Raw genomic sequence first — 24,952 nt, 5'->3', positions numbered from 1 at the left:
TTTTGTCTTATTACCTCAGTTGAAATCGAGGCTTGGAGGTTCTCCTCCCTAGCAATAGCATTTACAGTCGCCCGGTCTGAGGGTCTATCTTTCGACAATGGTGAGTTGATGCACGTTCTTGCTTTCCCATTTTTATTTAGAGAATTTGGTTCCATGGGTTTTGGGAGTTCCTTGTTTGCCAGGGCGTTATCAGCTTCATACACTTGGTAACCCGCATCCAGCAACTGTCTGTCGCACATCATCACTGCTTGGGCATCTTTCTTGTCACCAATATGAAGTAAGACACATTTTCGATTCATGTCGGCAATAATCTTGACACGATCAATACGTGAACTTTTTAGTGCTCTTAGAACTGGGATCGATTGAAATAACTACAGTATGGTGTATCAATTCAATGCAACATCATTTTTCTTGCACTCAATTCTTTCCACCAAGATTCTATATGACTGTAGTACATTTGAGGTCTTCCGAGTCGGGATGAAATTGTTGGACTCCAATTGGTCTCCCTCCTTGATCTTTTTCACATGTGCACCTTTTACATTTTCAGAGACCTTCAACTTGTCTTTTCGGGGCACATCGCCGCTGCTCATTTGGGATTGGACTTCACTTTGCACTTGTGTGCTTTCTTTGGCTTTGCATGACTTGGACTCCATGTTCTGCAAACTTAGCTCACGCTTTTCTCCTAGTGTGAGAAAGGGTTGGGTTGCCACCACCTTCTCACATTCACACAGATTTTTATTGCCGATTTTCTTTGGCGTCATGGGCCACGTGATCACTCTTTTCAACAAGGAGTTCTCCTTTTTTCCGGTCTCTCTCTTTTGCGGTATCGGCGAGGTGGATTTCTGACCGCAATTGAGTTCGGGACAACCAGGTTTTGGCTCCTTTTTCTGCTCTGGAGCATCAGTATTATCCCCCTCCTCTTCGTCATCAATGGAATTACTATAGGTCGATATGTTCATCAACTCCTGAATCTCATCTTAATCATCTTCGATCACTGGAGTGTCTGTGCTCTCCCTCGTTGGACCACTGACCTTTGCTCCACCACCAGTGAGATCTTTTTTGATCGATTCTGCTATATACCCTCTGTCATTGGTTTTAGAATGCTCTGTGTTGTTGACAGTGATGTTCAGGGCTTTTATATTTCTAAAAAAGTTAGCAGAATTTCGAGAGTTTTTATTCTTTTGTGCCTGCAGGTTTTTTTTTTTTGCATTTACCTTGCTTTTTTTCAGTGACCGAGCTTTTGGTTGGTTTCGGCGGTCCTGGCAACATTTTAGATTTTTCAAATATGTCAAACCATTCTCCTTCTTTCTGATTCATCTCAGATGTTGAAGGCTTATTTTTCGATAATTCTGTTTGGGCGGCAGACAATTCTGGTTCTGCTGGGTGAGCAATCATCCGGGGTTGAACAGCTTCTTTGTCTTTTAAATTTGACGAGCCATTTGCCGGGACATCCACTGACTCTTCAGATGTATGCACATTTCGATGTTCGCTTGTGCCAACTGATCTCTCTATCTGTACCGCATTTTCTTTGTCGGTCTCCTTCGGTGAACTGTTCTCTTGAGCAGAGCTGATCGTTAGTTCTTTCTCATAGCAACAATTCTGCTGCAGATTTTTCTTTGTCCCCTCCGCCTTCTCAACAGAGTGTTGGTTTTTTGTTTGGGGACCTTTTATATTGTCGAGAGCTTCCAAATCGATCACTATTTCCATAGGTGGCGGGATATCAGTTCTCCTTTGTTTTGATTCAGCTACACCCTTTCCATCTCTTTCTTTTTGCAGTAGCATGAGAGCTTGTCTCGTAACTTCAGCCAAGAGTCTTTTGTGTTCTAAATTGTTTTTGAATTACTCTTTCAGTGCTATTAAGGAGATGTCATTGCCTCTTCTGGTTGTCACTACTTGTGACATCATCGCCACCAAGTCGGCTTCCAGTTTTACAGTTTTTGAATTAAGGAGAGCAATCAGAGTCGTTTGATCATGGAGGTTTTCATTTAGGTTCTCATACAGTTTTGTCAGTGGTGCCACTGCTATTGTAGTAGCAGACATCAAGATTGGGCTTTGTTCAGAGATTATATTCTCTAGTAAATCAGGTATTAATTTATGACTTCTTGACCCCTTCAACCGTAAGATTTTTGAGCCCAGGTGGCTCCTATTTGTCTTTACTGGGGAGCTATCTTCATCAGGTGAGTTGGAGGAGGAGGATGAGTCAATCACTTCTCGATCTTTCTGAGGTGTTGGAGGCCCACACTCCACTTCACTTGCATTTGATTTCGTTTTTTCCCAGCCTTTAAAGCGTTTGTTGGATCCACTAGACTCGTCGTCTGTGCTTGCCACTCGTCTTACTCTTTTTTGGGAGGGCAAGATCTCATCATTTCTATCCTCAAAAGGAGGCGTGTTCAGTTCTAGGCTCAACACTTCACTAATGCTCTTGTTCCTGTGATGTGCCCACGTGGATGGTGGCATAGTTCTTCCGCAAGAACTGGAGTGCGATACTCTCATCGGTTGCATTAGTTTAAGATTAAGAGCCGTTAAATCTTTTATCACTTGATCAGCGATCACTAGTGAGTCACGGCGACCAGGCAGCTGGGAGTGAAGAGGTACCTAATTTCCCTCTTTCAAGAAGTCTATAGATTTCCAAACATCATCAGATCCGTCTGCCACTGAGGCTGAACTTGTAACCTCTGGTGCAGGCACCTGATGTTGTATGTCAGCCGACATTTCACCAGCCTTTAGGCTCTGTTCTTCTTTTCTTGCATGCATTGTTTGTTTTTTTCTCTGGTCTGGTTTGTGCAACGCGGTGACTCTTAACCAAGCCATTAGTTTTAACGGAGGTACTGGCCTTCTCATTTCTGCAGTATTCCATAGATAACTCTGTGGCATTGCATTTAGGGTTGAACTCCATGAATTTGAATGAGAGGCTGTTGAGTATCCTATGAGCAGCCTCACTTCTCCTACACAATTTTATTTTTTATTCATCTTTCTGTTGGGGGTACAGCAGTTATTGTTCAATTTTGGCCTTTGTTGTATTGTCAACAGTTCTGTGTCTGCCCCCTTGTTACAAACCATGCATCCGCTCTCCAATTGGTCACTGTGATGGCTTTAATCTCCATGAAATGTTTGCCTTTGGAGAAGTGATTGCTTTTTATGGGCATCAGATGCTATATGTCCATACACACCCCCGCTGTACAGTTCATTATTCCATAGCATGCTCCACGGCAGTGCCAGAGTTTTCCCCCACGCTCGTTCTCTCCTGCTCGTAGATAGTGCCATGCCGCCTGGATCGGGGGGGGCAGTGGATGACGGCAGAGCACATGATTTCTGAGGGGAACGGCGCACGACCTGATGGACATAATGACTCTGTTTCTGTTTCGGATATGTGGGGTAAGAGCCCCGTCTGAGCATTCCCCCCTCTCCTCCACCTCCCGCCTCCAACTCCTCCAACTCCTCCTCCTCTCTTACTCTCCCTCATTTCCCACCAATCTCTCCAGTCTACTGATCGGATGAAGCATCACTCACCTGTGGTGTCCGGTGTTCGCGGGGCATGGTAGAAACTTCATCCAGACTTGCAGCATGATTGTCAGCGAGGAGCGTTATCAGTCCTTCTCCACCCCACAACATTTCGCCCGCTCGACTGCTCGGAGTTTGGTTATGGGGCGTGTCTTTCAACAGGACCCGTTTGGCCTGTGCGCGAGTCTTCATGGGAATCCCGGTTCTCATGCTTGCCAGTTTATAAGGATTACAGATTTTCTTTCAAGTCAAGTGCATGCCAAGTTCTGTGGGCCCTACAGGCCTCACGGCCCACAGGGAACACAGGAAACACACTCCTGCACACTCCGCTATGCTCCGCGTAGTGCAGGGGTTTCTATAATTAGACTCCACCTTCCAGTAGCAGCAATGACAAACAGACTGCTCCACAGGTAACAGGAAACACACTCCTGCACACTCCGCTATGCACCGCTTAGTGCAGGGTTTTTATAATTAGACTCCACCTTCCTGTAGCATCAATGGCAAACAGACTGCTCCACAGGTAACAGGAAACACACTTCTGCACACTCCGCTACGCTCCGCGTAGTGCAGGGGTTTTTATAATTAGACTGCACCTTCCAGTAGCAGCAATGGCAAACAGACTGCTCCACAGGTAACAGGAAACACACTCCTGCACACTCCGCTGCGCTCCACGTAGTGCAGGGGTTTTTATAATTAGACTCCACCTTCCAGTAGCAGCAATGGCAAACAGACTGCTCCACTGGTAACAGGAAACACACTCCTGCACACTCCGCTATGCACCGCGTAGAGCAGGGTTTTTTATAATTAGACTCCACCTTCCTGTAGCATCAATGGCAAACAGACTGCTCCACAGGTAACAGGAAACACACTCCTGCACACTCCACTACGCTCCGTGTAGTGCAGGGGTTTTTATAATTAGACTGCACCTTCCAGTAGCAGCAATGGCAAACAGACTGCTCCACAGGTAACAGGAAACACACTCCTGCACACTCCGCTGTGCTCCACGTAGTGCAGGGGTTTTTATAATTAGACTCCACCTTCCAGTAGCAGAAATCGCAAACAGACTGCTCCACAGGTAACAGGAAACACACTCCTGCACTAACTGTCCCTATAAGAGGGGGTTCCCTGCCTCAAACAAAACTCAGGATAATGTCAGAATGTAAGTCAAAACCAAATAGTCCACTGTCATATGTATCAACCCTATTTCCATCCCTTACACTTCAAAAGAAACCTATGAAGTAGACTACACCCTGCTTATACCAGGATGACTCCCTCCTTTTGTCATGACCCGGCGAAATTGCCCCTTCTGGACCTCATGGTCATTGCCACGAAGGGCTTGTACTCCTTGTTCCTCCCAACATGGCCGTACCAAGCTCCGTGCTACGCACTAGCTTTCACGTCGTAGCACGTACTATAAATTGGTCACGCCCCTGCTGGTCCGCGCGTCTCAACGCTATCTTCGATAGTGACCCGACGTGTGTTTGCTCTCTACATTTGCTTCCTTGATCCTCTTACTTCCTTCCTTGCCTTTTTTCCTGTTCCTGGACTTCCCCCCTACATTGCTTGTTTATCGCTAATCCTGGACACCCTGGAACCACGAACTTCCTGGAACTCTAAACGCGCTCTGCAACCTGACAAGGCTCGGGCGAGCCTATTCAAGAACCGAACCACCCACAGGAAGAGTCCTCCAGCCGAACAAGGGAGATCCCGATCACAGGTGAGACGGGGGAGATTTACGACAGTTTGAGACACCAAACGATCAATACGGATTCTACCATGGAGAATGCTATTCAGGACCTGATGCGCGGAATGCAAGAACTTTCCACAGAGATGCAGAATATAAAAGCCGAGAATGCGGCGCTAAAACAGCTCGTCTTGTCACACGACCCCGTGAACAAGGACAGCGTATTATTGGGAGGAGTGGTTGATAAATCCGACGGTTCAACAAAGACCTTACGTGGATTCCTGGATTCTTGTTTGGTACATTTTACCTTTAAGCCCTACTATTTCACAACTCCTAGGGCTAAGGTGGGCTTCATAATATCGCATCTTTCCGGTAATGCCCTTACATGGGCCACTCCATTGCACAATTCAGGGGATGCTCTCCTGGATGATTATGAAGGGTTCATCGCGGAACTCAAGACCATGTTCGAACGCCCAGAGCTGGTTCACAGTGCTCAAGAAAAGCTACTTGACTTCCAACAAGGATCCCAAGACATGTTGACCTATGTTACCAGATTCAAACAGCTAGCCAAAGAGGCGGACTGGCCCCTGGAAGCCAGTTTTACTTTGTTTCGCAGAGGTCTAAATGAAGAGATTAAGGGCGAGCTAGCCAGGGTGGCACGTCCTAGTTCATTCCAGGCCCTCCTGGACTTGTCTATGCAAATAGACTTTAGAATCCAAGAAAGAAAGGCCGAAAAGAAAAAGAATAAAGTATCAATTCAAAGATACTCCCTAGAGAATACTACAAGGACAGAATCTGCCAAGAGTCCGAGCACTGATTCTGAACCCATGCAACTTGGAGCCTTTCGTGGACCAATTTCCCCACAGGAAAGGTTAAGAAGAATACACACAGGCTTATGCATGTATTGTGCCTCGGATAAAAATCTAGTTAAAGAACGTCAGCTCCCGATCCTAAATGGAGCAAGGTTTCGGGAGAGCGATGTTTGCTCCACATCAATTCCATCCTTGAACTCTCCTGGACAAAACAAATTGGTGATATTACAGGCCTTTTTATCGCCATCCAAGGACAAGGTCTACCCCATACTGGCCTTGGTGGATTGCGAAGCAATGGTAGTCTGCATTGATCAAGATTGGGTCAGAAGTCATAACATTCCGTATGAAGCAAGAAGTTTTTCACAGCCAGTGGAAGCGATTGACGGAAGACATCTTTCCTCAGGACCCATAAGTCTGCAAACAAGGGAGATCCATCTTTCCATAAATCATCATCAAGAAAGAATTGTTTTTGACATTATAAAATCAGCCCATTACCCCTTGGTTTTGGGCATGCCCTGGTTACAAAGGCACAATCCATATATCAACTGGACGGCCGGATCCTTATTCCTGGGCTCGGAGTTCTGTATAAACCATTGTTTAAACCTAGATACCTCAGTCACAGCCCCTAAAGGCTGACACCACTCATGGTTTCCAATATTGTACAAGTTCCAGAGATCTATCAAGGGTATGCTGATGTATTCTCTACTGCCATCGTTCAAGCCTTACCTCCACATAGACCCGAAGACTGTGCCATAGATACTGACCCCTCAGCAGTGATTCCCTCTGGCAGGATGTTTATCCTTTCAGAACCAGAAAAGAGAGCCCTCTGGGAATACCTAGACACTAATCTTGAGAATAGCACCATAAGACCTTCAAAATCACCAGCTGGTGCTTCATTGTTCTTCGTTCCTAAAAAGGATACCAAAGAGCTCAGACCTTACCTGGACTATCGGGGCCTAAATCAACACACCCTGAAAGACAGATACCCACTGCCCCTGATCTCAGATATCCTTGAAGCTGTGAGAGGTGCAGTGATATTCACAAAACTGGATCTCCGAGGTGCTTACCATTTGATCCATATCCGGGAAGGAGATGAATGGAAAACAGCCTTTAGAACACCCTTTGGTCACTTTGAATACCTAGTCATGCCCTTTGGTCTGACTAATGCTCCCGCAGTCTTCCAGCGTTTTATGGATAGGGTGTTCTCTGACATGTTATTTCTCAATCTTATCGTCTACCTGGATGACATATTGATCTTCTCAAAGGATTCCTTGAAACATGAAGAACATGTAAAGGCAGTACTTCAACATCTCCGTGAAAATCAACTCTTAGCCAAACCAGAAAAATGTTTGTTTCATGCTACATCAGTTCACTATCTGGGGTTTGTCCTTAGTTCAGAAGGAATTAGTATGGATCCTTCAAAGGTGAAGGCCATACTGGCTTGGCCCGCCCCAACATCTGTAAAGCAAATACAGTCCTTCCTGGGGCTTGCCAACTTCTACCGGAAATTCATCCCCACCTTTTCCGAGATTGTTCAACCCATTGTTAACCTCCTGAAGAAATACGTTCCATTCAACTGGTCTATACCACAAGACAAGGCATTCCAACGCTTGAAAAAAGAATTCACTCAGGCCCCCATCCTGGCCCAACCTGACATAAATCGTCCTTTTCTAGTGGAAACAGATGCCTCCAATTACGCCATAGGAGCAGTTTTAAAACAAGAATCCGATGATAAATTGCAACATCCCATTGCTTACCTTTCACGGACCCTGACTACCAGTGAGACTCACTACTCAGTTCTGGAGAAGGAGTTATTGGCCATTCGTCATGCCTTCACTGAATGGAGACATCTACTCTTAGGTGCTAAATATCCAGTTCAAGTTCGTACTGATCATCGAAATCTTCAGGTCCTACAATCCCTGGAGTGCAGGAACAGTAGACAAGCTCGATGGGCCTACTTCTTTGCTCAATATCAATTTCAAATCTCACGTGTTCCTGGACCGCAAAACATGATTGCCGATGCCCTTTCTCGGCGTCCCGACTAGGTTCCCTTGGAGGATAAGATCTATCCTAAAATGTGTCCACCTACAATTTTTGTAGCTCAAGCGATCAATCTCCTGGAAGAAATCAGAGTACAGACTCAATCATCTGAACTCTGGAAGGACATATCCGAGAAAAATCCCTGGCGTTTGACAATCAAGGAAGGATATTTATTCAAGAACAATTCAGTGGTCATTCCGACAAAAGAACTTCAACAGAAGGTAATGAATCTATGCCATGATACTCTTCACTCCGGCCATCGAGGGGTAACCAACACCTTCCGTCTTATACAAAGACAGTTCTGGTGGCCAGGGATTAAGTCCAGTGTAGTTCAATACATCAAGACCTGTGCAATTTGTAGTCAGAATAAATACGATAATCAGAGGCCGGCGGGTCTGCTTCAACAACCTACGTTGCCAACCAGACCCTGGGAAGTTATTGCCACTGACTTCATTGTTGAATTACCACCTTCCCGAGGATATACAACCATCATGGTAACCATTGACTTGTTCACTCATCTAGCTCATTTTACACCATTGTATAAACTACCATCTTTCACAGAACTTGCTGGAATTTTCCTGGAACATAGTTTTCGTCTTCATGGCCTCCCTTCAAAGATTATTTCGGATCGGGGACCTCAATATATTTCACAATTCTGGAAACATCTCTGTCGTGTTCTAGGAATCCAACGTGCCCTTTGTTCAGGCTATCATCCACAAACCAATGGGGCAACTGAACGAGTAAATCAAACCCTGGAACAATATCTTCATTGTTTTGCCACCAAGGTTCAAGACGATTGGTCTCTCCTTATACCTTTAGCCGAATTCTCGTACAATAGCTCAGATCATTCAGCTCTCAAGATCAGCCCTTTCTATTGAAGTCAAGGTTATCATCCGTCTGTTTTACCATCAGTTCTTCCAGAATCTACTCCGGTAACTACCCTTGACTCTTGGATTCAGACGCTGATCGACTTACAAAGAGAGGCCAAGGATCAGTTAGAACAGGCCCAGACTCGAACCAAAAGATATGCGGACTCTAAGAGAAGACCATCACCTTCCTAATCAGTTGACGATCAAGTCTGGCTAGCCTCGAAACTGTTACCTCGACATCTACGACCAAACAAATTGGCTCCTCGCTATTATGGTCCATCTTCTATAAAGGAGATCATCAATCCTGTCTCCTTCCGACTTAAGCTCCCGGATTCCTGGAAGAAGATACATCCAGTCTTCCATACTTCCCTGTTGAAACCCTACGTTAGTTCTACTCGAAAACCCTTCAAACCCACACCTGTTGTTGTGGACGACCAGTTGGAATATGAGGTGTCCAGGATATGTGATTCCAGGTATAGAAGGGGTCGATTACAATATCTGGTTGAGTGGAAAGGCTACCCCCCTAGCGAGAGAACATGGGAACCAGTTTCTAATTTAAAGACCCCTTGTTTGCTCAGAAGATTCCATCTTATTCACCCAGGCAAGCCTGGAGGAACCAGTCTTCGGAGGGGGCATGCTGTCATGACCCGGCGAAATTGCCCCTTCTGGACATCATGGTCATTGTCACGAAGGGCTTGTACTCCTTGCTCCTCCCAACATGGCCGTACCAAGCTCCGTGCTACGCACTAGCTTTCACGTCGTAGCACGTACTATAAATTGGTCACGCCCCTGCGGGTCCGCGCGTCTCAACGCTATCTTCGATAGTGACCCGACGTGTGTTTGCTCTCTACATTTGCTTCCTTGATCCTGTTACTTCCTTCCTTGCCTTTTTTCCTGTTCCTGGACTTCCCCCCTACATTGCTTGTTTATCGCTAATCCTGGACACCCTGGAACCACGAACTTCCCGAAACTCTAAACGCGCTCTGCAACCTGACGAGGCTCGGACGAGCCTGTTCAAGACCCGAACCACCCACAGGAAGAGTCCTGCGGCCGAACAAGGGAGATCCCGATCACAAGTGAGACGGGGGGAGATTTACGACACCTTTGGGATGTTTAAAGCAGTTCATAAATGATGGGGGAATATCCTTCTTCCATTGGCCGTCACTAGGCTTTTACGTGTTGTTCCCTACAGATGGGGAGGAGGTCTCTTTCTTTGCAGACCTTCTCAGGTGGTTTGTCAAAGTTCCAAGTTCCAAAACAAGATTGGGAAGGTGTCTCCCTTCGCCAAGCATTTCTCAGGCCCTCTTTGACCAACGTTATTATTGTTCAACTTTCTGCCAAAGGATATATCTTCCTTCCTCTGGTCGTCTCATAACTTGTGCCAAAGGATCTCTTTCTCTTCGACGTTCTCTTACCTATCTTACCAGCTTCTCATCTCTGTAGTCTCTCTTGTTTAAGCCTGGTTCACTATCCTGCCAGGCATTATCTTGCATGTGCAACGCTCTGTTTCTCAGTGTCCTGCTCCCAGACCCCTCGCTCAGCGTTATACTGTCTCTTAATTCGGCCCGGTTCACTATCCTGCCAGGCCTCTCTTTGGATCTCTTTTGGGGTAATCTCTCACCCAGTGTATTCTTAACTGGTCTCTCTGTTTGGTCCCACTGGGACAAGGAAGATGAATCTGCACTTCTTCCCTATCACATCCTTTGGGGTCTCACAGTGCCTTCCCGGTCCCCCTCTGTGTACCGTTCCACTTGGTTCCCAAAGGTTCCTGTCCTCGGCCACACTGGTAAGCTTCTGTGGACTCCCGTGGGCTCTCGCGGTCTTCCTTCGGTGGCTCCAGCACTCTGATTTCTCCCCGCACGTCGGGTCCTTTCTGCGACAGGATGTTGGGTTCCCCAGCTTCAGGTAAGTCATGGCGCTTCTCTGCTTTCTAGGTCCCCGCCTTCTTACTCGAGGCGTTCGGGTCTGCAGCGCGTCCTGTCCACACTGCTTCACTCCCCAGCGTGATGCTCCTCTGGGGTAGGACTGACATTCAAGAGAGTCCTTCATTCGTTTTTATGACGGATTGACTTTCTTGCTTCAAATAGCTGGTATGTTCGTATCGGTTCCGCATAGGGCTCTTCATCGCCCTGCTGGTCCTTGTGTCAGTACTTTTGGAGTCATCCTTACTCACTCTTCTCTCACTCTTGCCTGTCACAGTATAATTTTCCTGACATTCATAGCATAGAAGAACGAGCAGACAGAGAGGGTGAAGGTACTTGGGCCCTATTCATATGGTTGGGTGAATCATCTCTGGCAGCATGATGGTGTACATACAGCGTTCTCCCTTGATAGTCTTCACTTCTCCCACAGAGGGGGGTCCCCTCCCATGGGATTCTCCCACTGAGTACCACCGCTAGGGGACTATTTAGTAGTGGCCCAATGTGAAGGGTCCTCCTGGGGGGGAGAGAGGGAATGACCCCAAGGGACTCGTCACACCACCCATTGACAGCCTTTGGCCATGCAAATCCCTATGGTCATTCCCATCCAGTTCCTGCCCCTCACCACCCAAAACACCTCATAATGGGAACTCTTTCAGCTCACTTTTATTAAACCTTACCATCAAACTTTGCACTTGAAGTGCCTAACAGTGTTTTTTCACAGCTGCCTTCTGAGAGTTAATGGGCCTCATTACACATGTGTCGGTCCAGAAAAAATGCTGGAAAACTGCCAGTAATTCCGACTCCGGCATTTTGAAAGGTGTCAGTGATTCCGGTATTCCTATCCTATGGAGTCCTATTGGAACGGGAACTTACTGCCTTCTCTTCCACCCGTAATACCCTGGTAATACAGGGATATTGGGTGACGGAGACAGTAGGGGCCATTTCCCGGTATTCTGCTGGAATTAGAGGCTTGCATTACTTTATTTACTTGCAGTGAGCCTTGTTACATGCTACCATGTAGGGGCCTGGTAGGGATCCTCAGTGGCCTTCTGTACCATGTTTCCAGATGAGGAGAGGAAACCCTGTGGCTCAGAGGATCATCGGGATGTGGCAGCTAGGCTCAATAGCAGGAAGCTCAGCACCCAAATCACTGAGGACCGTCTCAGTGTGCTCTGCGAGGGCTCTCGGTTAGCGTGCCGGGCCCCGTGCTGACACCACCCTGTGTTCTCCAGCAATCTGCTAAACCCTCAATTTCCCCAACACCCTTAAGTACGTGTAGTGCTTGATCAGTGCCTAAGCCAAGTAGAATGTGTAAAAAGCACTTCACCGCCAAAGCCAAGTGTCACAAGAAAAGCACTGCACTTACCAATCCAAGCAGCCTTTCTCCTTTGCAATTGTGCCTGCATGCAAGCGTGGGTGTGGTTGCATGTGAAACTGTACAACACCTAGCACTATAATGTTCTCTATTTCTGTGGTCTGCGTACAATTTATGTATGTATGGGTTTTTCTGGGACAAACTAGTCACCTGACTGTGGCAGAGCGCCGTACAAACAAACATAACATTCATAAAAGACACCTCCAGGGTGTAATATTGGTAAATCCTTGATGCCCCCAACAACAGGACTTCCCAGCTTTTCACACCCTTGCCCCTCCTATAATGACTACTTTGGAAGCCAAGGAGCCAGAGCTCTGAGCATGGACTGCTTTATAGGCCAAACATTCTGCCATTAACATACTCCTGGCCCCCAGTAAAATGTGTTTCAAGTAAGGGCAATGTGGTTGAACTTTCTTGCCCAGCAACCTACCCGGCTGTTGCCTGGAGGAACAGCGGATCCAGACTAAGCAAGACCAACAAGAACAGAATGTCCTGCGTCAAAACATGACTCTACCAAAGCCTGGACTAAAACATCAAGCTAAGAGGAGCCAAACTGTTTAATCACTTAAAAGAAATCAGATGAACATTGGGGGCCTTCACCTGTGGGTTGATGTGAAGGGCAAAAAAAAGGCAATAATACAGTGGAAAAAGCAGAGGGAGATGGGCACCAGGAATGGGCACATTGGATAACCATGAACTAATAGAACCCTGAGGATTAGCAGAGGAAACTCGGGTCTACTGGCATTTAATTTCAAAAAGTGTGAAGCCATCCATTTCTCAATCCCCTGATAGCCATTTCTCGGATGTATATCAGCATCTGATATTGCCTGCAGGTGCAACCGGCTGTTATCCGCGTACAGATGCGTGAAGATGTCGCAACCGGTGACGAGATCTCCCAGTAGCTCCATGTGTAGGTTGAACAACATTGGTGTTAGGATCGACCCATGGGCCCCCATCTAGGTCACTCCTGGGGGACCCAAACAGGCAGGCGTTGCCTTCACCAGCTGACAGGCTGCTCGGGAAATAGTTTAACCAGTCCCGAACCTTGACCCGGGATGCCCATGCAATGCAATTGGATATCAAGGAAAACCTCATGGTCGATCATGTCCAAGACGTCTGAGAGAACTAGTAACAGCAGCAAACAGGCACCCCCATTATCAAGCACATAATAGAGATCCGACCCGCAGAGTGGTAGTCTCTGAGCTGCAACTAGGCCGGAAGCCAGATCGATACAGCGCCAGAAGATGATGCTCAGCCGGCCAATGGTTTAACTGATCGTGGAACAACAGAAAAAGATTGTCCAGAGAAAGAAATCAATTTGAAAAAATGTGTATCAAAATTTATTGAAACTGATACCAACAATTTAAACAATGGTGAGTCAATCACAAATAATTAAACACTCATCACTTTAATACAGCAAAACAGCAGCAACCGTATGCCTAAAGTCGGCTAAAACATTGTCACACATACTTGCCATTCATAGTGCACTCATTCAAACCCAACTCAACATACCGTGACATACATCCAAAAGCTTAAAAGACAAAAGAATCATGCTAAAAACCTGTGGAGAGAAGGAATTCATGACTGGTCCCCATCAAACAGACATAATTTTTATATTCATTATAATCATAATCAATAGAATTAATTAATAAATAATCTATTGTCAGGGTGGATCGGAAGGAAAGTGCAAAAGATCACATCCCTGTAGGGTTTATCGCTCGACCGGTTTCGACGTGTAGTGGTAGTAAACACAACGTCTTCCTCAGGAGGTGGATGTTACCATTCTGATGAATCCCAAATTGCTATGGTGGCCGTAACGAAGTGATATGGTCAGTCACGCTGGGGGAAGCCTAACCTGAAAAGGCACCCTATTGAATTAGGGAAAGCCAAAGTTGCAGATGTTGGAAGTTTGGAAAGCAGCATTCTGTCTAGGCATGTTTTCCCATTTTCTGCGATCTCATCGTTATAATGGACTTCTCTACTGGTTTGTTGTAGTGATCTACAGACGATACTGGTGTTTCGGATTAAGCTGTGCTGCTTTCCCAACTTCCAACATCTGCCACTTTGGCTTTCCCTAATTCAATAGGGTGCCTTTTCAGGTTATGATTTGGTCCTGGCTTCCCCCAGCGTGACTGACCGTATCACTTCATTACGGCCACCATAGTAATTTGGCATTCATAAGAATGGTAACATCCACCTCCTGAGGAAGACGTTGTGTTTACTACCACTACACGTCGAAACTGGTCGAGAGATAAACCCTACAGGGATGTGATCTTTTGCACTTTCCTTCCGATCCACCCTGACAATAGATTATTTATTAATTAATTCTATTAATTATAAATATAAATATTATGTCTGTTTGATGGGGACCAGTTATGAATTTCTTCTCTCCATAGGTTTTTAGCATGATTCTTTTGTCTTTTAAGCTTTTGGATGTATGTCACGGTATGTTGAGTTGGGTTTGAATGAGTGCACTATGAATGGCAAGTATGTGTGATAATGTTTTAGCCGACATTAGGCATACGGTTGCTGCTGTTTTGCTGGATTAAAGTGATCAGTGTTTAATTATTTGTGATTGACTTACCATTGTTTAAATTGTTGGTATCACTTTCAATAAATTTTGATACACATTTTTTCAAATTGATTTGTTTCTTTGGACAATCTTTTTCTGTTGTTCTATGCAATTATAATACTCTGGTCCAGAGGCTAGAGTTTCCCTGCCCTTTACAGATTTTTTGTTAACTGAACGTGGACCACTCTCTCCATAAATGTACCCCATAAGGGCAAGAGGGTTAGAATGCCTAGATCTAAAGCTGGGGTGCACAACATACGGCCCGCATGCCATAAGCGGCCCGCAATATTGTGTTTTTCGGTCCCCTGTGTGTAGGACTTTCATAATGAAGTGTGGCCCACTTCAAGCAACGGAAAAAAGCTGCACTTCATTAAGAAAGTCTTTCTAGATGGATTGCTGGCATAGGCGTCCATAGAGGGGGGCAATTACTCCCCCACTGGCTGCTTTGTCCCCCCTAATTGATGGCCTGCCCCCCTCTGGCAAATAACTCTTTCCAGGAGCCTCAAAGGTGCTTTGTTTCCCAGACGTCATTCGCGCATTTGCAGGGCCACCACAGTAATCAATGGGCCATGAATATTACTGGGGTGGGGGACATTACTGTTAAAAGCAGGCTATCTACATGGTGGGCACACTATTGTTTTCCAAAGGTGCCGCTTACACTTGTCTAGAAAAAAACAAGACATTTCCAAACTGAAACATGCTGCTTAAACTTACATTAACCAGTTTTCTTTCATATGTCATTTTTTTGTCAGACTGCCACACATATAACCTGTGATATGTGTGACCCTTCCTTTGTGTTTTTTCACAGGATATATTTCTAAAACTGTTATATGCTTGGCAAACTGCTTACTTTTGATTTTCGCAATGAGGTCAGAAATTCCCCCAACCTCACCCTGAATATAAGCATACTACCAGTCCAGCCCATCCCCTGACCGAACACATTTTATAGTACTTGTTTTTTATATGGAATTGCAAAAAGTATTTGCAGCTAGCTTTAAATATATAACATATTAGCAGCAGTCACTCAACCTGCTGAGCTACTCTGGTAGCTTTCTATGGTACGGCATGTCTAAGGGTCCCTTGATGAAATCACTGCAGTTTGTGTACATGACTTCGAAGCCAACAGTATTTCATCTCCTTGAGGGTGTACCAGTGGTGGCTTATCCATAATGGGCAAGGTTGCGATGACCCACGTGCACCCTCTCCCATAATGGAGGAGCCAGCCCAATGTAAACACTGAGTACTCACTCCGCTGCTTTATGCTGCTGAGGGAGCGCTCCTTGGCTGGCTTGAACTGTCAAAGGGAAACATGGTTTCCGTCTGACAGTTCTGTTCCTCAGCCTCGCATATCCAATAAGCCATTCAAAGCCGGGGGCATTTTGCTTCCCCAATCTTGGATGGCCCATTGATGATACTGGCTGAGGAACTCCATGTTTGTTGCGAGGAGGCGCTCCTGTGCCTCCTCACACATACAACCCGGAGTGGGCCACTTCATCATCAGCGCCCCGGCTCTTGTGCATATGTGCACAAACCAGGAAGCACTCTTTGCTTCGTGGTTCCTGTTTGTGCTTTGCGGGACCAGGAGCATTGGGAGGAAATATTAGGACCAGAGCAGAAGGCATGTTAATTTCTATATGTGCATGTCTGTGTGTATGCCTGTGTTTTTAAAATGTCTCAGGGGAGGGCGCTGGGAGGAAGCCCTCTCCAACACCTCTTGATAGGTCCAGGCGCCCTCGCCACGCTGCATCACATGGGCATATTTAGGGCAAATATTTAGGCCCATCCAATTTACAAAAATTCACCAGCTGCCACTGGGATGTACAGCCAGAAACAGGAAACTGTGAACAATTCTACAGGGCCAAAGTGAGATTTCTGAAACCATAGCTAAAGAACCAAAGGAGCAGTTGCCTCCTTTCCCCCTGTGTGATATTTCATCTCATAACCTGACTGTCCTTGACTTTAATTTGAAACTGAGGTATGAGTGAGATCTTTTCTGTTAAACTGGCTCTTTTTGACTGTGACGTCTCTACTGCCACCTCTAACTAGACATTATTTGAAGCTGTGCTGGGAGTGATGTTTGCTTGAGTTAAACAAATGCAGTCTCTTGCTGAGTGCATAGGGCATTTTTGAAACTGTTGAACATGAGTTGACTTTTTAGAATGTACATTAACATGATGCAAAACGTTTTTTCTATTAACCCTACTCTGAGCATGCTCAATGTCACAATCTTTGTAACCAGCTTGGTAAAGTATAGGTATACTTAATCCAGTTTGGCCAGTTGACCCTTATTTGATGTGGCATCCCCATCCCACCTTGAAGGATTTGTGCCCCACGGTTTACCTTCCCTAACACTGATTTCTAGTGACGCCACTGTTGCTGGCCCTCTATAGGCACAGCGTATGCTCTACATGGTGGATGTCTAATGATTCACGTAGTGCGTGTGCTCAGCCAATAGAGGACCAGCAATGTGAAAACCACCACTGGGATTGGGTAAATGGGCTCTTCTTGACTTACTGTTCATGGAACGGAAGACCCTCACATTTCTCTCCTTGCCCCCGTGGCCTACCTTGCCCCCAGGGCATGCATTGTACCGTGGCCTGCTTTCCCTGTTTGCCCATCGCCATGACTGGCCTTGTCTGGACCAACCTGCCCATCGTCACCAGCCTTTGGCTGCCAAGGTAGGCTTGTGGCTGAAACTGGAGGGTTGGGGGTGGGGAGAGGTGCTCGAGCCGTGCTGCACAGCGCCCCCATACTCACATCTATGTGAGCATCACGGCAGGTGGGAGGGAGGCCGATGTTGTCAAGTAATATAGCTCTCTACTGAGTGCCACGGTATATGGCCAAGTCAAAGTGCTAGATGTCGGATAATACTTTTACTAATACATTTTTATAGAATTCTTCACAGGTGGATTAATTTTTACCAATTTTTAAACTTTAATAGTATTTTTTTAAACTGTCCCGAAGGATCTGCATATTTATGCGAGATTGAAGTTCACTCTGGTGGTACCTTTTGCATATTTGCAAATCATAAATAAATACTGTCATCTTTGTCATTTGCCGCGAGCGCAATAACTAGGGGTGGGAACGTTTCCATGTTCAAATCTCATAGTACTTTACACAAGTCTGAAGGAACATGGAGTCTATTAACTCCGCACACACAGGCAAAACTCCACACAATCCCGAAATAGCCAATCTCCAACTATGCTCGTTGTTTCACCCCAAAGAGCTGAAAGCGGGGTAAAAGATGTCTGATTATTGGATACCTTCTGGAGAGCCCTGTCCTTGGACAGCAAATGCACGTTTAAAGTGACAGTCATTTGTTTGTGCACACGCAAGCCTCCTTAGAGAAATGTACATGCCACCAGCCCAACCTTCAGACTTCATTCTGTGGCAACAATCTGATCTAGATAAAGCAATGGGGAGAGGGGGTTAATAGCTGCAGAGTATCACCAAACAGCGTTATTCTCCCCTGTACGACAGAGCAAAGGAAAGCAGCCAGTGGTGAAATACTGAATGAACACTTAAAAATGTATTTGGCCAAGTCATAAAGGGCCCCCCAATGTGTGGGGTGCATTTCAATTGCAAGAGTCGGAAGGCACAAACACAGAGCCTCATCATCACCCCTCCCCTTTCAGACTTGCGGTCTACACAGCTCGTGTTCACATGTGTGACAACTGGCTTGCAGTGTCGTGTGCCTGCTGCTAGGGTGACAGGGAGTGTCTGTGCTCACACAGTGGATGACATATTCAAGCTCAGTAACAACTCTATTTTTCTTCTAGGTTTAGTACACAATGTTACAACACCAGTGCTGTAGAGCATGCTGATATGCAGTATGGAAAACAAACCATATGAGTTATATTGGGCATCCATGGCCTGTGCGCCCCACCTTTGTATGCTGCTTCAGAACCAAGTATTGGAAAGAGAACATTAATTCATTGTCTGGTGACAAAGCAGTGTTGACAGTGGGTATTGAAGTCTTTTGTGGCAGTACCTCTGAATGCAGAGGGTTTCCGTGGTGGCGTGCGGAGGATGCAAATTTAAAGGTTTTTCTTTAAATGTGATGGTGTCCTATACTGCTGGTTGGTTCCCAGTCTGCCCATACTGCAATCTTGTAAAGTGCAAAGGGTTGGAGACTGCATTCTCTTCTAAGATCGAGAGGCAAAGCTTAATCATATAGTCGTTAATGTGGGCAGATCACTCGCCAGCCACAACTGCACAGCTCGTTTCCACCTGCAGGACGGCTGGCTCTCTGTTAGGTTGTTGCTGCTGAGGGTAAGGGGTGATTTTGTTCTCACAATATGGATCACAAAATCAGTTTCTCTTCTGGCTTGGTAATCATGTGTACTAACACCAGCGCTGTGAAGTATGTTAATAAGCACTAGAAAAACGGTTTGCTTTGTGATGCCGAATTGAAAGCAAGTATGGCAAGAAAGACAAGCACACCCTTCAAAATGCCTGTCCCCACATGCTCACTAAAAATGTCAGGGGCAGGGGTTCTCAAATTCACCACATGCCCCTCCTGGCTACCCCACACGAACAATCAGGCCCCCTGTAAGGTGCGTTCAGCCCTTCGGCAGAACTATGTGTGCACCCCTGATCTAATGAGCCAGGAAATGTAACTTGCACGAATAGACTTTCGGTAAAAGGGCGCAGCGAACCTGGGCCCTGAACTACTGCCCGTGGGACGTAAAAAGCACCCACCCAAGAGGTACCTAGAAAGCAAACCCCTTGCCTCCATTGAAGTTTGCATGCCCATAATCTCAGACAGAATTGGGGAACAAAAAACGAAATGCTTTATCTAAAAGCTTTTCCCATTTTCTTTTCAAATGCAAATCAATTCTCTTGGGAGGAAGGTGGATTTGTTTCTGTAGCTGAAAAGTTGTGGAATTAAGAATTTGCAACACACGTTAGTAGAGTATGGTCGGTGAGGGGGAGATGTTTATTTTGAATCGAATTGCTCATTGAAAAATGTTTCTCTGAAATCTGCTTTTAGTTTTATTTCTGGAAAGTGGAGCTCTCCGCGAAGAAGGGCCAGAAATACCTGGGCTAGCACAAAGCCTGGTAGCTCATAAAAAGTGGCGGCATAGCTGCCTGCTGGGTCAAAACGAGGCGGCGTGTTTTCAAGGCTATAAAAGGAAACGCCAACACGATGTTGAGGTCAAAGGGCATGGAAATGATGCTGCGCCAGTTAATTTGCTTTCATAAATGTGCCAGTGGCCCTGTGATTTCTTACTCTAGCCCATCATTCCCTGACTTTTATTATTTTAATTATATACCTTTATTAATATGAAAAAAAAGAAAGTGCGCGCTGCCCTTTAGCATCAAGGTGCTGCTCGGGAATGACTGGACTATTGTTTCGGAATCGTTGCAATTTTTGAAACATTTTAAGAGGCAACGTGAGGTTTTACTTTCTGTTTTTATGCCCCTGCCATTATAGTTATGGGGCTGGGGCAGGGCGCGTTTACAGGGCTTGTTGTGTGGGAGATTTATCGACCGCCATTTCGTGATTGCTCTGCCAGCAGCAGCTGTTGCTAGCTGCAGCCGCCAAGGGGGGAGCAAGTGAGCCCCCAGGCCCGCTGAAAACATGCAGACTTTTTAAAGGATAGTTTTCTAATATACCGGAAAGCAATGAAACCAAATAAGCAGAATACGCGTGTTTGCATTCTGTTATGTTTTGTTGAGAACACCTGGCTATTAAGTACTGTCGTAAACGGGGCAACCACTTTTTCCTTAACAGATATTCTGGCCAACACTTCACTACATTTATTTTACAACTATAGCGTGGGATCAATCCTGATTTGCATATGGCCCCCTCCTTTAATTATTATTATTGGTTATTTATAACGTGCATAATGGCCAGAGGTTTCTAGGCACGCACCCGGGGTTCAAACCTGTGTTGTTCTGCGTCGCCTTGCTCCCAAGGCGAGCGCGTTGCCCTTGAGCTATCCTCTCTAGACCCATTGCATAACAGGCTGAAAAGGGATGGCCTGGAGGATAGCCATGGGCAATGCCAGTGGTTATGATTCCTTCAAAATTTCTCAGCCGTCACTCTTTGGTTTTGCAGAAGTCACCCCGAATGGGACGGATATGCCCAGATGGAAGTGCCAACTTTGGGGTGTCTGCACACACAAGGTATGCCCCAGTGATGACTCCCAACGAGGCCTACACAGGCCTGCTGAGGGTGCATATGGTCTCCCACAGAAAGTGCCAAGCAGTTTGTGTTGAACCGTCCCTTTTGGGGTGGGCCCAACGCTGATTTGGATAGGATCTTTCTCCTTCTATAATAGCATGGCAGGCTGAGGAACCATGGAATCAAAGCCAGTGGTTTTGATTCACTCAAAACCTTCCAGCAGTCACTCTTCATTTTTGTGTTTACCAGTCTGAGAGACCTGTCAATCAATGAAACCCCAAAATGAACATGACTAGAGAGATGAGACCATAATGACCCCTAAAACGTGTGTGTGTGCATAGACCCACTGAATACAAATGGTTATTCTACCAAGTCCAGGGTAATCTATATGTTCGGTTATGTTGTGTGATATTTGTGTAGCGCCTGCTGCTATTGGTATGGCCTTGAAGCGCTGTGTATATATATGTATACAATGCCGACACATGGAAGCCTACGGTGGCTGTGTAAAATCCTGTGCATAGTATTATTACTAGAACAAATGAACTCTGCACTCTTATCACAGTTGAGACGTGGCCTCAGAATACCTGCTGCCAGAGCCAGCATAGAACTCTGCGAGCAGAGTTTCAGCTGCCACTAAACATCAAGTGCCTGATTCTCAGAAGCGTTTTATAATGGTGCAGTCCCATTGGAAAACGCTCTGTGAATCCGGCCCTAAATTAGCACCTGAAAACGTGGAACCGTCCAGCGGGGAGTGCGGACCACGGTCAATGCCTCAGTCTACGTGTCCACATTCTGGGCAGCATGGTGGCTGCTCCTGTTCTCCTCCACCTCCTACCTCCCAGGCCCAGCATTACTGCACGCGCCACACCTGGCCTGCGCCCCCTTCCTCTGGCCGCCATGAACAAGCAATACGGGCTCCTCCTGGATAAGGGCGCCGCCATTGGCCAGAGTTCTCCGGTTAGCTCTTGGCATGTGTGAGATGATGACCTGTTCAGCCCCGCTTTTCCTCGGACTCCTGGGACTTCTACTTGTGTCGCCCCCATTTTAAATGTGGCAAAATTACAAGTTCCTCAGTTCAGAGGTTAACTAAAAAAAAACAAAAAGTGAAGAAAAAGGAAATAAAACTGCAGAAATGGAAAACGAAGGGGAAATTAGAGACAGAATTCAGGGGAAAAGAGGCAGAAGACAATGAAAGGCGAGAAAAAGAAACATTCAAAGCAAATGTAAACTACAGAAAAGAGGGCTGACAATTGTCGGGAAAACATATGAGCGGGAAGAAAATGTTGAAAATGGCACTGTGCTAAAAAAAGGAGGCAGCCAAAGGAAAAGATATGTTAGTGAGGTGGGGGGGCTCTGGCACCCCTGAAGCCCTCTGCTTCCCCCCTACATGAAGTCACTTACCGTCTGTATAATATCCTGGTGAAGTACAGCTGTGGGTGATTTATCCAATAAATAGCTGTGCTTCATTTTTCCAGGGATCCGCACTGAGGTTCACAATAATGAGTCAAATACAGGCTACTCATAATGTGTGTGTGGCACAGTACTGTCTGCCAGCAGAGGAGTGGATGTCGCCCAAAACTAGAACCTGTTTTGCTAACTTAGGGTGTTTTTCAGTTGGGGTTGTTGCAATGTTGTCAGTTCTGCTTGATTTGATCACTGCTAACTGACTGGCGCTGCAGTGTCTGCATGGAATACTCGAGCATCGCCTCTGCACATGTATGAGGACAGCGACCCAGCTTTGCAGGATCGCATGTGTAGCATTACCCTTTGGAAAGAAGGGAACCCAAGACATCTACAGGGACAGAGCCTCGCTCCCATCCTTTTTTCATGTTATGTTTCTGGGCTTTAGCACTATGTAAGCAAACTTGAACATAGCATCTTGGTATACTTGGCCGGTGAAGGACCTGTGGTTCCCCCATGAACACGGAGTTCTGCTGGACCTCTCCTACGGATGCCCTCTCCGATTCTTGAGCCTCCATCTTCAGGTTCCGCAAAAGAGTCTTCTTCTGGCAGCCAGAGAAGGTCACCATCTTGTTATTAGTCATTGCATCAAGGTTGGACCAGGATCGGACTGGGCATAAAATTGTCTCGGGCACCAACGAAAAAGTGGCCCACAGTTGCAAATGGGAATTCATTCCTTTTGTGGTGCTGTTTGGACAGTAGTACCCAAGGTGGAGGTTTGTGATAAAATGTGATGCAATACATTTTAAAGAATATTTATTCAGAAACACGAGTCAAAGCTTTTAGCCGCATGGTGAAGTAACTCATCACACTGGCCCACAGTGACCAAAAAAGTGTCCCACTTTGTCCCAAAACACTGGCCTACTCAAGCATTTTGCATTTTTGGTTCGGCCATGGACCTATTGCCCTATAGGCCAGTCTGAGCCTGTAACGGACAATGCGTTCGGGGCATGTTGTTCCCTCTCTCAAATATGACTCGTGGTAACTTGAGTGGTTAGAAAATGCTGAATACTGGCTTCAACCAGATCCCACCTTTTGGGGCCATATCCCTTCTACGCTGACCCGAACGGACCATAAAGTCATGAATCCTCCCGCAAGGACTGCCCTTATATCCATGCATTCCAACCTGTGGGTTATAACTGCAGGACCTGCCGATTTCTGAAATGTGACAAAGAAAGCCCCTTGTCTGGCAGCTCCTGGCCTATCCGAGTCTCCACCGCTGGTCTTGATGACGCCATCTTAGATTCTGCGACCATATCCAATACCTGCCTCACCCCCATGGGCTTCACAAGGCGTATCGAGTCACCCAGCGCAGTGAGGCCTGCTGATCTACTGTACAGGCGCTTTATAAACATTACACTGGGGGATGCAGCCCATAAGTACTGGGATAGCTTCTTGGAAAGCACTACACATGTGCAGTGCGTCACCTGTCCAAGGGCGGGAAAGGGGTGATGGTGACGGGGGTGGTTACTGCTGTCAACGGAAATGCAAAGAGCCTTAATGACAGGGGAGCCGGAAGTAACGCCACTGCTTGCCCAGAAGTTAAGTGATATTTTGGACGGGTAATGCTACACAGTGTCATAGTGCTGTCTGACTTTACTCTGCTTATCTCCAAAACTCTCAGGAGCAGATTATATTTTTTAAGTAGACCCAGAAGTTAATTCATTACCTTGAAGCTTAAGCAGTCACTCGACCTATGTCTACACTAACATATGTATTCTCTCTATATCCTCTGCTGTTGGACCCTAGCATGGGAACTCTTTTTCCACTTAACATTTTAATGTCATTGCATCTTTCTGGATCATGTTTCTCTTGTCAATATCCTTGCATTCCCACCTGCACGTTCTTGGCGTGTTCTTATCAGTTGCAAATGTTGTCTCTAATGAGTTTTTGCTTCTTTCAGGGCCCCCTTGGGTTGGATGGCAAGCCAGTAAGTAATCTCTGAACAGTTTTTTATTTATTCAAGCTATTTATTTAGGCATGCATGTTTGTCTGCAACCAATGTGCAGTTATTTATAAAAGTAAAAGTATATATAAATATTTGTCTGCATCTGAAAACTTTAATTCACAGTGACAGTGCCTCTTTCAGGCGCCCATAAATGCTGATGAAAGTGTTACTCCATTGTGTTATGCATGTCTATTTTGAACCTAGGTAGCCCATCATTAGCAGTTTACATCCTGGCCAGTTATCACATCATTACCGGTTTGTTATTCCCAGTTATCACTCTTCATTAGAGATTTCAGAATGATAATGATGTGTTATTTATAAAGCGCCTTAATCCAAAGCGCTTTAAAGAGCACATATTTACATACAATATCACCCAACCGAAATTGGTACTCATTTATCGACCTCGGAAGGTTGAAAGGCTGAGTTGGCCTTGCCGGGATTCGAACCCGCGATCTGCAGATCACGCTCAGATCGCAGCAGCGAGCGCTGCCACGCGCCCTGTCTCACGCGCATGTCCTGGTATTATCATATCGTAGCATGGCATGGGATGGCAAGTCATTGTCCTCATATGTACTTCTCCTTCCTCTTTGCTTGTTTGATGTTTGTACTGTTTATGTGAGTGCTCTGAGGCCTGCAGG

The 24,952-nt window shown here is 46.0% G+C and overlaps 1 protein-coding gene across 1 annotated transcript in view; it reads left to right on the top strand.

Annotated features, from left to right (window-relative positions):
• Positions 1 to 24,952, top strand: part of COL23A1 (collagen type XXIII alpha 1 chain) — a 395,547-nt gene that overhangs the window by 115,608 nt on the left and 254,987 nt on the right. Inside the window, exon 2 of the mRNA XM_069652640.1 lies at positions 24,270 to 24,296. The gene's annotated coding sequence lies outside the window, so the exon portion shown is untranslated. The remainder of the gene's footprint in view (positions 1 to 24,269; positions 24,297 to 24,952) is intronic.

This window comes from Ambystoma mexicanum, chromosome 3p (genome assembly GCF_040938575.1).
Source record: "Ambystoma mexicanum isolate Mex_15411 chromosome 3p, UKY_AmexF1_1, whole genome shotgun sequence".
NCBI lineage: Eukaryota > Metazoa > Chordata > Amphibia > Caudata > Ambystomatidae > Ambystoma > Ambystoma mexicanum.
This window is presented reverse-complemented; position numbering and strand designations above follow the sequence as displayed.